At 35.8% G+C, this 11,897-nt stretch overlaps 1 pseudogene; it reads left to right on the top strand.

Moving 5' to 3' along the window:
• Positions 1-10,523: 10,523 nt before the first annotated feature.
• Positions 10,524-11,666, top strand: LOC127492017 (protein FAM98B-like; annotated as a pseudogene).
• Positions 11,667-11,897: the final 231 nt, after the last annotated feature.

The following is an 11,897-nucleotide window of genomic DNA, read 5'->3' as shown; positions in this document are numbered from 1 at the left end:
TAATTTTTTTTTTCTTTTTACAGGTAGAGTGGACAGTGAGAGAGAGAGATAGAGAAGAAGGTCTTCCTTTACCGTTGGTTCACCCTCCAATGGCCGCCGCAGCCAGCACACTGCGCCCGTTGCACTGCGGTGATCTGAAGCCAGGAGCCAGGTGCTTCTCCTGGTCCCCCATGCGGGTGCAGGGCCCAAGGACTTGGGCCATCCTCCACTGCTCTCCTGGGCCACAGCAGAGAGCTGAACTGGAAGAGGTGCAACCAGGACAGAATCCGGCGCCCCAAGCGGGACTAGAATCCCGTGTGCTGGCACCTCAGGCAGAGGATTAGCCTATTGAGCCATGGCGCCAGCCTTATTTTCTTTTTTTTTTTTTTAAACTTTTATTTAATGCATATAAATTTCCAAAGTACGACTTATGGATTACAATGGCTTCCCCCCATACCATCCCTCCCACCCACAACCCTCCCCTTTCCCACTCCCTCTCCCCTTCCATTCACATCAAGATTCATTTTTGATTATCGTAATATACAGAAGATCAGCTTAGTACACATCAAGTATGGATTTCAACAGTTTGCTCCCACACAGAAACATAAAGTGAAAAATAATAGATGATTTTTTTTTAAATGATGATGAAATCAGAGCAGACCTATTGTCATGTTTAATCCCAGTGAGAGACAAGTTGGGAATTGATAATTTCTTTTTTTTCTTTTTTTTTTTTTTTACAGAGGATCAGTTTAGTATGCATTAAGTAAGGATTTCAACAGTTTGCACCCCCATAGAAACACAAAGTGAAATATATTGTTTGAGTACTCGTTATAGCATTAAATCTCAATGTACAGCACATTAAGGCTAGAGATCCTACATGAGGAGTAAGTGCACAGTGACTCCTGTTGTTGACTTTACCAATTGACACTCCTGTCTATGGCATCAGTAATCTCCCTATGCACCAGTCATGAGTTTCCAAGGCTATGGAAGCCCTCTGAGTTCTCCGACTCTTATCTTGTTTAGACAAGGTCATAGTCAAAGTGGAGGTTCTCTCCTCCCTTCAGAGAAAGTTACCTCCTTCTTTGATGACCTGTTCTTTCCACTGGGATCTCACTCGCAGAGATCTTTTGCCAGAGTGTCTTGGCTTTCCATGCCTGAAATACTCTCATGAGCTTTTCAGCCAGCTCCGAATGCCTTTAGGGCTGATTCTGAGGCCAGAGTGCTATTTAGGACATCTGCCATTCTATGAGTCTGCTGAGTATCTCACTTCCCATGTTGGATCACTCTCCCCTTTATTTACTCCATCGGTTAGCGTTAGCAGGTACTAGACTTGTCTATGTGCTCCCTTTGACTCCCAGTCCCTCCACCATGACCAACTGTGAACTGAAACTGATCACCTGGAACAGTGAGATGGCATTGGTACATGCCACCTCGATGGGATTGAATTGGAATCCCCTGTCTCCCTCCTAAGACATCAATATTCAAGTCTAAGTTTTTGCACTTCCATTTTTCTCAGCTTCCAGTTCTCTAATTGCCTCACTATAACTAGATTCCAAATCTAAGTAAACAAAACAGAACAGCAACAACAACAACAAAAAAAAAAAAAACAGAGCCAAAAAAGGAGAAAAACAGCAACAGAATATCTCTGCTATGGGAGTATGTTTATATAAAAAGAAGAATCAGAATATAATGAAATTAACATATAAAGCTTTGACTGGTAGTAGAGCAAAATATGATAAGGCCCAATCACTGTAGTTTATTAGTAGCTTGGAAAAACAATGTGCTAATAAACTACTATTTTCTTAATCAGCTCAAAGAATGACTACATTTCATTGTTACTTTGATTTTTATGCAGGATCATGTGATCATTTATGAACAACATAAATTGAATGTCTGTGTCATTTCCAGTCTCAGTTCATAAACCATATCCAAAGAATAATTACTGTTAAGAACAGTGAATCCAATATGGAAAGAGATTGGATATATGATATATTTCACATTTCACATTATGGTACCTTTAAAGTCTAACTGTTCTTCCATTACAAATTTGTATTCTGATTTAACTGAGCATTGAAATTTCATTATGTTCAGTTAGTAAGAGTTCAGATGATTGTTACCATAGAATAAATAGCTTTTTGAAGCCACCATTTTGTAAAGGATGCTACTTACCTTGTATTTTGACATTGATCCACACAGGTAAATCTGATTTTTTAATAAATTATTAAGTCACCTATAGAAAGGGAATCATTTAATTCATTTAATCAATGTGTTGTAAATGATAATACAGGTAGATTTTTATTAATCACTGAACATTTAGGTTCATATATATAATGTAACAAGAAATAAATGATAATATATAATTATACTGAATCAATACTACAATTCAGTAGATTTACCCTAGCTATTTAACTCCATGACCATTTTCTCTAAAACCACACATATGTATGGTACATTTAGACAAAATATCATTAGTTCTTCCACAGATATAATTATTTTTCTAAATATTTATGTGTTTATTTCTATTTTGAAGACAGGGTAAGCTGGGTTGGGCTAGGCCAATGTCAGAAGCCAGGAACTCTGTCTAAGATTCCCATATGGGTGCCAGAGACTCAAGTACTTGGGCCATCATTTACTATCTCCCAGGTACGCTTTCAGAGAGTTGAATTGAAAGTGGAATAGCCAGGGTTCAACCCAGCATGCCAATATGCAATGTGGGTATCTCAAGTGACTGCTTAATGGGCTATCTCAGAATACCTGCCCCACTTGTATAATTCTTAATTTAATACTGAGACAAACATGTTGCATTCATCAAATATTATTATTTTGAAGTTTTCTACAAGTTTATATTTATGGAAGAAGGAAACAGTGTCTCTTTTGTCATTTTTTGTTAGTCAATTCTCAGGGAACTATCAAGCAGGAAACAAAAATTTTCAATGCAGGACTAAGGTTGACAACAGAAATTTTTGGTTCTTTCTCACTTTCTCTTTCTTACATTTTCTCTTTGAACCTACCTATGAGTAGGTATTTATGAGACTAAAATAATATAAAATACAGTATTTATCTTCCTATATATTAGTTAATATTATTAGATATTTTAGTTTATCTTAAGAACATTATTTAAGACAGTGCCATAGCTCACTAGGCTAATCCTCCTCTTGCGGCGCTGGCACACCGGGTTCTAGTCCCGCTCGGGGCACAGATTCTGTCCTGGTTGCTCATTTTCCAGTCCAGCTCTCTGCTGTGGCCCAGGAGAGCAGTGGAGGATGGCCCAAGTCCTTGGGCCCTGCACCCACATGGGAGACCAGGAGAAGCACCTGGCTCCTGGCTTTGGATTGGTGTGGTGCGCCAGGTGCAGTGTGCTGGCTGCGGCGGCCATTGGAGGGTGAACCAACGGTAAAGGAAGACCTTTTTCTCTGTCCCTCTCTCTCCCTCTGCCTATAAAAAAATTATTCAGAGTCAGCATGTTTTGCATTTGTATAGATGAAAAAGAAGTTAAAGGAGTAAAATTTCTTCGAGTCCATGTTTGCAAAAATTAGAATCAAATTTGATTTCAAAAACAAATAGTAATTTACAGAGAAAAGAGTCAGGGCCATTAATTCTCATGTCCATCTTACAGATGATTTTGCTTTCTTGGTAAATTAACATTTTTTCTACATTGAGAAATTATGATATTTCTGTAGTGCATTGATCAACACTGGAATTGAACTGCTTGCTAAATATAAGAAGTACTCTTTTTCAAAGAATGGGAAAAATCATAATATGAATTGAACTGACTCTGAATAGAACATGATGAAGACAAAATTATGCAAATATAGTTTCTATAGTGCTTGTATCATAAAAATACAAATTCAGTGGTATTGTTCGCACAGAATTTGGCTCCCCAAACTCACACAGATTGTTACATCTGAAAGTAGTATATTAACATTTAATGGATTAATGGTTGATTACTTAATGTAGGGGCTTTGGGAACTGATAGGATTGGATCAAGATGCTTAGGAGATCCCCAATATCAAATCGTGATGCTACCAGGAAAGAACACACAGAGTGAAATGAATGTGTTTCCTTTGTTTATCTGATTCCTAGCTTGACAAGAGATCATCCCTCTAACTTCCTCCAGCCTCAACAGACTCTTGAACCAATGGGATCACCCAGCATTACACTATGAATTTCCAATTCTATAAGCCAAAATGAATATTCTTCCATCCTTTTTTTAACTTTCTCTGTAATTAACACACCATTATTCTTAGGTGTTTAAATTTTAACTGAAAAGTGATCCCTGTTAGGAATTTGGAAAACATTATGCTGAGTGAAATAAGCCAATCCCAAAGGGACAAATACCACTTGTTCTCCCTGATAGCTGACAACTAACTGAGCACCAAAAAGGAAACCTGTTAAAGTGATATTCTTTCATCCTAAAAAGTTCTCCTTGGATATTTTAGTTGTGATAATAAAATGATGACTAATTGCTAATATGATATTTGAAAACATTCAAAGAAAGAAACCTACAAAAAATATTTCTGGAACAACCAACAAAAAAGAATTTGAGAGGCTTAGAAACAAGCAACCTGTAGGTTGCCCTAGAGAGTCACAAATGATAAACAGGACAAATGAAGCGAAGGATAAGGTTATAAACATTATGAAAAATTGGCTAATGGGAAAATATTGTATAACATCTATGGTTATTAAATATCAATATGACCAATGCCAGGGAAATGACTGAAGAAAGCAAAAAATACAATGGAGGAATTCCCTGAGCATAATACATATAGCACCTTAGGAGGAAATAAAAAGAGGTCTTCATAAAGGTAAGATGGGATATTTATAAATAATAACTTTGCAGAAATCAATAACAATCTAACAGAAGATTATTAGATAGAAGAAATTACTTTCTGTGTGTCTCTCAGTCTCCAAGTGGAAATCCAAAGTCTTAAACTGGAATTCAAAAAAGTCATATAGTTACCTAGGATATCCACTGATTTTACATTGGTCAGCATAAAGTAATGACACTTAATAAGAGAAAGAGTAGTTAAAGAGAAAAATGACAGTATAGAAATATACTGTACATCATCTTTAATATAACAATTTTAAGAGGAATATAAGACTTAAAGTTTCAAATGGTTTCCCCACCAGCAATGTTCTCACAACCAAGTACTAAAACATCACTGGGGCGGGTGTGTCTGGCCTAGCAATTAAGATGTCAGTTAAGATGACTATATCCTGTACTGTAGTACATGAGTTTGATTTTTTGCTACAAGCTCCCAATGCCAGCTTCTTCCTTTTTTAAAAAAAATGATTTATTTATTTATTTGAAAGTCAGAGTTACAGAGAGAGAAGGAGAGGCAGAGAGAGAGGGAGAGAGATCTTCCATCTGCTGGTTCACTCCCCAAATGGCCAGAATGGGCAGAGCTGTGCTGATCCGAAGGCAGGATCCAGGAGCTTCTTCTGGGTCTCCCATTTGAGTACAGGGGTCCAAGGACTTGGGCTATCTTCTACTACTTTCTCAGGCCACAGCAGAGAGCTGGATCAGAAGTGGAGCAGCCGGGACTCAAGCTGACACACACTCCTCGGAATTTACCCAAAGGAAATTAAATTTGCAAATAAAAGAGCCGTCTGCACCTCAATGTTTATTGCAGTTCAATTCACAATAGTTAAGATATGAAATCAGCCTAATGCCCATCAGCAGAAGACTGGATAAAGTATTTAAGAGATATGTACTCTATAGAGTACTATACAGCAGTAAAAAAAAAATGAAATCTGGTCATTTGCAATAAAATGGAGGAATCTGGAAAACATCATGCTGAGTGAAATAAGCCAGTCCCAAAGAGACAAATATCATATGTTCTCCCTGATCTGTGACAATTAACTGAGCATCTAAAAGGAAACCTGAAGAAGTGAAATGGACACTATGAGAAACAAAGATTTGATCAGCCCTTGTCCTGACTGTTGAGGAACAACTTACTATTTTATTATTTTTACTATTTTTGTTCTATATAATACCATTGCTTGAACTCTTTAATTAACACACGATTATTCTTAGTCATTTATTTAAACTGCAAAGTGATCCCTGTTAAATATAAGAGTGGGAGGGGCCAGCACTGTGGCTCACTTGGTTAATCCTCCACCTGTGGCACCAGTATCCCTTATGGGTGCCTGGTTCTAGTCCCTGTTGCTCCTCTTCCAGTCCAGCTCTCTGCTGTGGCCCGGGAGGGCATTGGAGGATGGCCCAGGTGCTTGGGCCCTTACACCCACATAGGAGACCAGTAGGAGATGCCTGTCTCCAAGCTTCGGATCAGTGCAGCCCCGGCCATGGCGGCCACTTGCGGAGTGAACCAATGGAAGGAAGACCTTTCTCTCTGTCTCTCTCTCACTGTGTACAGCTCTACCTGTCAAATATATATATATATATATATATATGAGTGGGAATAAGAGATGGAGAAGATGCACATGCTCACTTGGACTTACCCCTAACGGTAGAGCTAGAAACATGCCAAGGGATTCCAATTGTATCCCACAAGGTGGCATGTGCCAATGCTATCTTATTAATCAAAGAAATCAGTTTCAGTTCATAATTGATCATAATGATAGGATTAAGTGTCAAAGGGATCACATAAACAAGACTAGTGTCTGCTAATACTAACTGATAGAATCAAAAAGGAGAGAATTATCCAACATGGGAAGCAGGATATACAGCAGACTCATAGAACGGCAGACATCCTAAACATCACTCTGGCCTCAGAATCAGCCCTTAAGGCATTAGCATCCAGCTAAAAATCCCATGAGAGTTCCTCAGGCATGGAAAGCCAAGACACTGTGGCAAAAAAAAAAAAAAAAAAAAAAAAAAAAAAACCTGAATGAAAGATCTCTGAGTGAGATACCAGAGGAAAGAATAGGCCATCAAAGAAAGAGGTACCTTTCTCTGAAGGGAGGAGAGAACTTCCACTTTGACTATGACCTTGTCTAAATAAGGTCAGAGCTGGTGAACTCAAGAGGCTTCCATTGCCTTGGCAGCTCATGTCAAGAGACTTGGGTGATTACTGACATCATAAATAAGAGTGTCATTATTAAATCAACAATGGGATTCACTGTTCACCTACCTCACATGTAAGATCTCTGTCCTTAATGTGTTGTAGTATGCATATTAATGGTAAAACTATTACTCAAACAGTACTTTATACTTTGTGTATCTGTGAGGGTGCAAACTGTTGAAATCTTTACTTAGTATATACTAAGTTGATCTTCTGTATATAAAGATAATTGAAAATGAATCTTGATGAAGAATGGGGTGGGAGAGGGAGTGGGAGATGGGATGGTTGTGGCTGGGAGGGAGGTTGAGGGGGGAAGCTGCTATAACCCAAAAGTTGTACTTTGGAAATTTATATTTATTAAATAAAAGTTGGGAAAAAATACCTAGGTTAAGAGATATAAGGTCTTATAAGTTGTCATGTTTCTGGAAATCATATATCTTTTTAATATTTGTAATTCCATGAAAGCTATAAATGAGAAATATATTTCAACATACTCACTTGTATGCAGTCACATTATTAATACCTTAAGTAGATATTGTCCACCTACTAATATGTTTTTTCTTTTTATCTGATTTACATTTGCTAAATACTATTGTAGCTTCTTATGTAATTGCTAAATTTAAGGTTGAAATGAAGGAAATTAGTATGATAATGAGGCAGCAATATATTCATTCCACATACACCTTCTAAAAATCTTTAATAATATTCCTTCTTGGCTTATAGCATATACATGCATCAGATTATGACTCTAAGGGTCATACAGTTTTATAGAAATTATCTCTCTCCAAATGGCTGCCTGATGTCTATTCATGGTTGATAACAGTATAATTTTATACTGATTTGCAAAGGGAAAACATTCATTATCGTTAAAATACTACTAAAAGTATGACCTCACCAATACCTTGTTATAATAGCAAGTTCAAGTGAACAAGAATTGTTTTTCAGCATATAATTTTTAAGTTAAAAAAACACATTTATTATCATTTGTATGTTTATTAGTATTTGTAATTTCAATGTTTGTCTGCAACTGTACAACACTGAGGAGCTGTTTTAAAAATAATCACCATAATAGCCCTCAATCAACCAATAAATGATAAATCTTAGTTATTTTATTTTAAATGATTCATAATAGTATCTTTAGTCATTTTGTAATTTACTTATAAATGAATAACTTTAAAGTGAAAATGTTGAATAATTACTATTTATCATTACAATACATCTTGAAATTGTAAAAAGACATTAAATAAGTGAAAAAAATAAATCACAATACTCATAACAATAATAATAGTCCTAGATTTTAAAAAATGGATATAAAACTTTAGATATAATGCTGAAATTTTATTAATAAAGTATAATGTCTATATAATGCAATGAACATGATAAATAAGCATTATCACATTGAATTTCTTTCATACTTCAATATTTAGAGGTTCAATTATGTCCGAGGCTCATCTGTGTGTGTGTATATATGTGTGTGTGAGTTAACATAATAGAAATTAATTCCTCCATAATTCTGGAGGCCAGAATTGCTGACATCTTCCCCCACTCTGAGTTTCCTATTGATGCATACTTTCTAAGTACAATTTGTTTATTATTCATTATGCCACAAAATATTTACGAGATTATTTTAAATTGCTGATTGAAAAATTAAGGAACAATACAAATAAACATAAATACTTATTTAACCTTAGATTGAGTAGTATTTTTAATATAAAACAAAATTATGTGAATCCACACACATAAGATCTCTACAGTGGTGAAAATATTCAAAATATTAGATACCTTAGAAATATTAATGTAATAACTGTCTTTTAGATTACTATTGTAAATTAACATTTTATTAAATACAAAAATAATATTGTCTAGTGTTTGTAAAAGGGAGAACAAATAGTATTGAAAAGTAGCTCTAGAGGAAAATTTAATTATTTAATTATTTAATTGCCTATTTATTTTATGTGGACACAGAGGGACAGAGGAAAAAGACAGAGAGAGAGAGAGAGAGAGAAAGAGTGAGAGAGAGAGAGAAAGAGAAAACCATCAGCTGATTCACTCTCCAATGCCCGGAGCTGGTAATTCAATACACATCTCCCATTTGGATTGCATGGATCCAACTATTTGATCCATCATCTACTGCTCCCCAGGTCTGCATAACTGCGATCCGAATTCTGGAGAATAACCAGGACTTTAACTGAGGTAGTCCAGTTTGAGATGGGGGGGTGCCCCAATTGGTATAAAACACTGTACCATATAACTGCCACTAGATGGGGAAATTTTAAAATAGTTGGATACATATTCAATAATTTGGTTACATATTGATAAAAGACAACTTTCCATGGATTTCTCACAGCCTGTTTTCTGAGCAGAGACTCTAGCTACCTTTGTTGAGGAATATCATTCATAGATTTTTATATAGTGAGCAACTTTGAGAGAGAGATAATGTCTTCCTTTGAGCAAATCAAGGTCCATTCTTCCAGTTTAATAGAAATATTTCCACCTAAGCCAAAGGCACAGCAAGTTTTTGGTACATTAAAAAGTGCTGGAATTTTCTAAGCCTAGAATTCTTTTTCTTATATACAATTCTGTCTTCTTCATGTCAGTAAGTGGGAACTGCCTCTCTGGAAACCCATACAAATGCAGAAACCCTGACTACTTCTCAGAATAAACTGCCCTTAAACTGTGACACAGGATTCCTGTATTGTCTGCCAGTGTTTAACAAAATATGCAAGCTAACTTATTTAAAGATACTATAGTCAATGAAATTTAGGTTCACTTTCTCCTTTTTCTGATAAAAATAATGTACCCGGCTAATGCTCTTCCATATTTATTTTATTAGCATTTGATTTATCATATAACACTTATAATAGTTTAGAAATTATGTAATATATCATTGCTGCATTCAGCCCAAGCATTATATATATTTATATATGTACGTGTTTATACAATCAGTTTAAACATAACAAATATATATGCAAATATGTAGATCAAATATGAGTATATCAAAACTAAATTGATAGTTTTGAAAAACACTGCAGTTACATTTCAAAGATTCAACATTTCTAATAAATACTAATATGGTTGCTATTTGATAGTGACTGAAAATTATTCCTTATGTTTAAGCACATGAAAAATAAAATATATTTATTTTATGAGTATGATTGCTTTATTCTTTTTTTTGTGACAGGCAGAGTGGACAGTGAGAGAGAGAGACATCTTATGATTGTGGGATTTTTTTCTGTGCAATATTTAAGAAACAGAAGAAAGTAACTAAATATTTTACTCTGAAGAAAGTTTTGCCTACATGATTTTTTTTCTTCATTTACATGACTGTATCAATTTGTTTTCCTGACAAAATGAGTCCCTGTATTTAAACTTTCAGATGTATTAGTCACAAGTAATGTCTCAGTCTGAACAAGTATAGGTCAGTTTTCTTTAGTATATATTTTATTCAATCAATATGAAAATTCTATTTCGCTTAGAAAGTTACCTCAAATCATATTTAAAAACATTTCTGGGAAGGACATGAGAGTGTCACAGTCAGGTCCCAAACTGACTATCGAGGGAGATATGCTGAATCTGCTAGAGGCAATGGGGTACAAGGTTCCACTGTGAGCAGAAAACATCCTTACGATGGTGGCAGGAGCAAGACTATCAGCTCTGCTCTTGGTTAGTCTCAGATAAAGTCATTATGCAATTTTGAAGAAAGTATCACTTCAACTGTGAGAGAAGATCTAGACTTTCCAAATTCATGTTTTCTTTATTTTTAATTAAAGAGAAATTTACTGCATCAGGAAGTAGTAAATACTATCTTAAAAAAAAAGAATGACTGAAACTTCTATCATTTTTAAATATAGAACTTCAAGCTTTACAGATATTACAGAACAAGAAACATAAAAATCCTCAATTAGATAAAAATAGTGAAATCTGTCAGGAAGTTCAAGCTATGAGTGATACCCACAATATACCCAAGTCAACCACTTCTGACATTCCAGGTATGCTAAAGTATGTGAAATCAAATGTAAAGAATATTCTCTCAAAGGTCCAGAAAAATCATGAGAGAAAGCTACTGCTCAAAAATGATTTAAATTCAGAACAGATGGAACAACGGAAAAGAATCAATGCTGCACTTCTCCTTGAATATGAATGCTGCTGGCTAATGTTAATGCAACTATTAGACATAATAGTGCAGTTCTTTGGGTAGCCTGAGAGAAAAAAGCAAAAACAGATCATACAGCAAGACTTAACCAGCCCAAGGTTTATGCTTTGTCAACCAAAAGCAATTACTTTCCTACATCTACTTATAGCTTGTGAAGATCTGTCCAAGATCATTAGGACAAGAAGTGGCACCAGCTGTGAGAACACGGCATGTGTGTGCCATTAAGGATCTCATAGGAAAGGTGCCTGACAGAGACCAAAAATGCCTCCTTGACCAAAGGGACAAGAAGGCAGCAGGAGGAGTACAATTTGGGACATGCTCAAGCTGACTTGCCCCAAATGCTGGAGTTAAAAATGTGCCAGGGGATTCCAATACAATCCCATCAAGGTGGCATGTACCAATGCCATTTCACTAATCCAAGTGATCAATTTCAGTTCACAATTGATCACATTGATAGGTCTAAGAGTCAAAATGATCACACAAACACTTACCTCAAACGGCGGAGTTAGAAACATGCCAGGGGATCCCAATTCAATCCCATCAAGGTGGCATGTACCAATGCCATCTCACTAGTCCCAGGGATCAATTTCTGTTCACAATTGATCATAATGATAGGACTAAGAACCAAAGGGATCACAGAAACAAGAATAGTGTCTGCTAATACTAACTGATAGAATAAAAAAGGGGGAGAATGATCCAACATGGGAAGCAGGATACACAGCAGACTCATAGAAGGGCAG

Source organism: Oryctolagus cuniculus, chromosome 9 (assembly GCF_964237555.1).
Source record: "Oryctolagus cuniculus chromosome 9, mOryCun1.1, whole genome shotgun sequence".
NCBI lineage: Eukaryota > Metazoa > Chordata > Mammalia > Lagomorpha > Leporidae > Oryctolagus > Oryctolagus cuniculus.
This window is presented reverse-complemented; position numbering and strand designations above follow the sequence as displayed.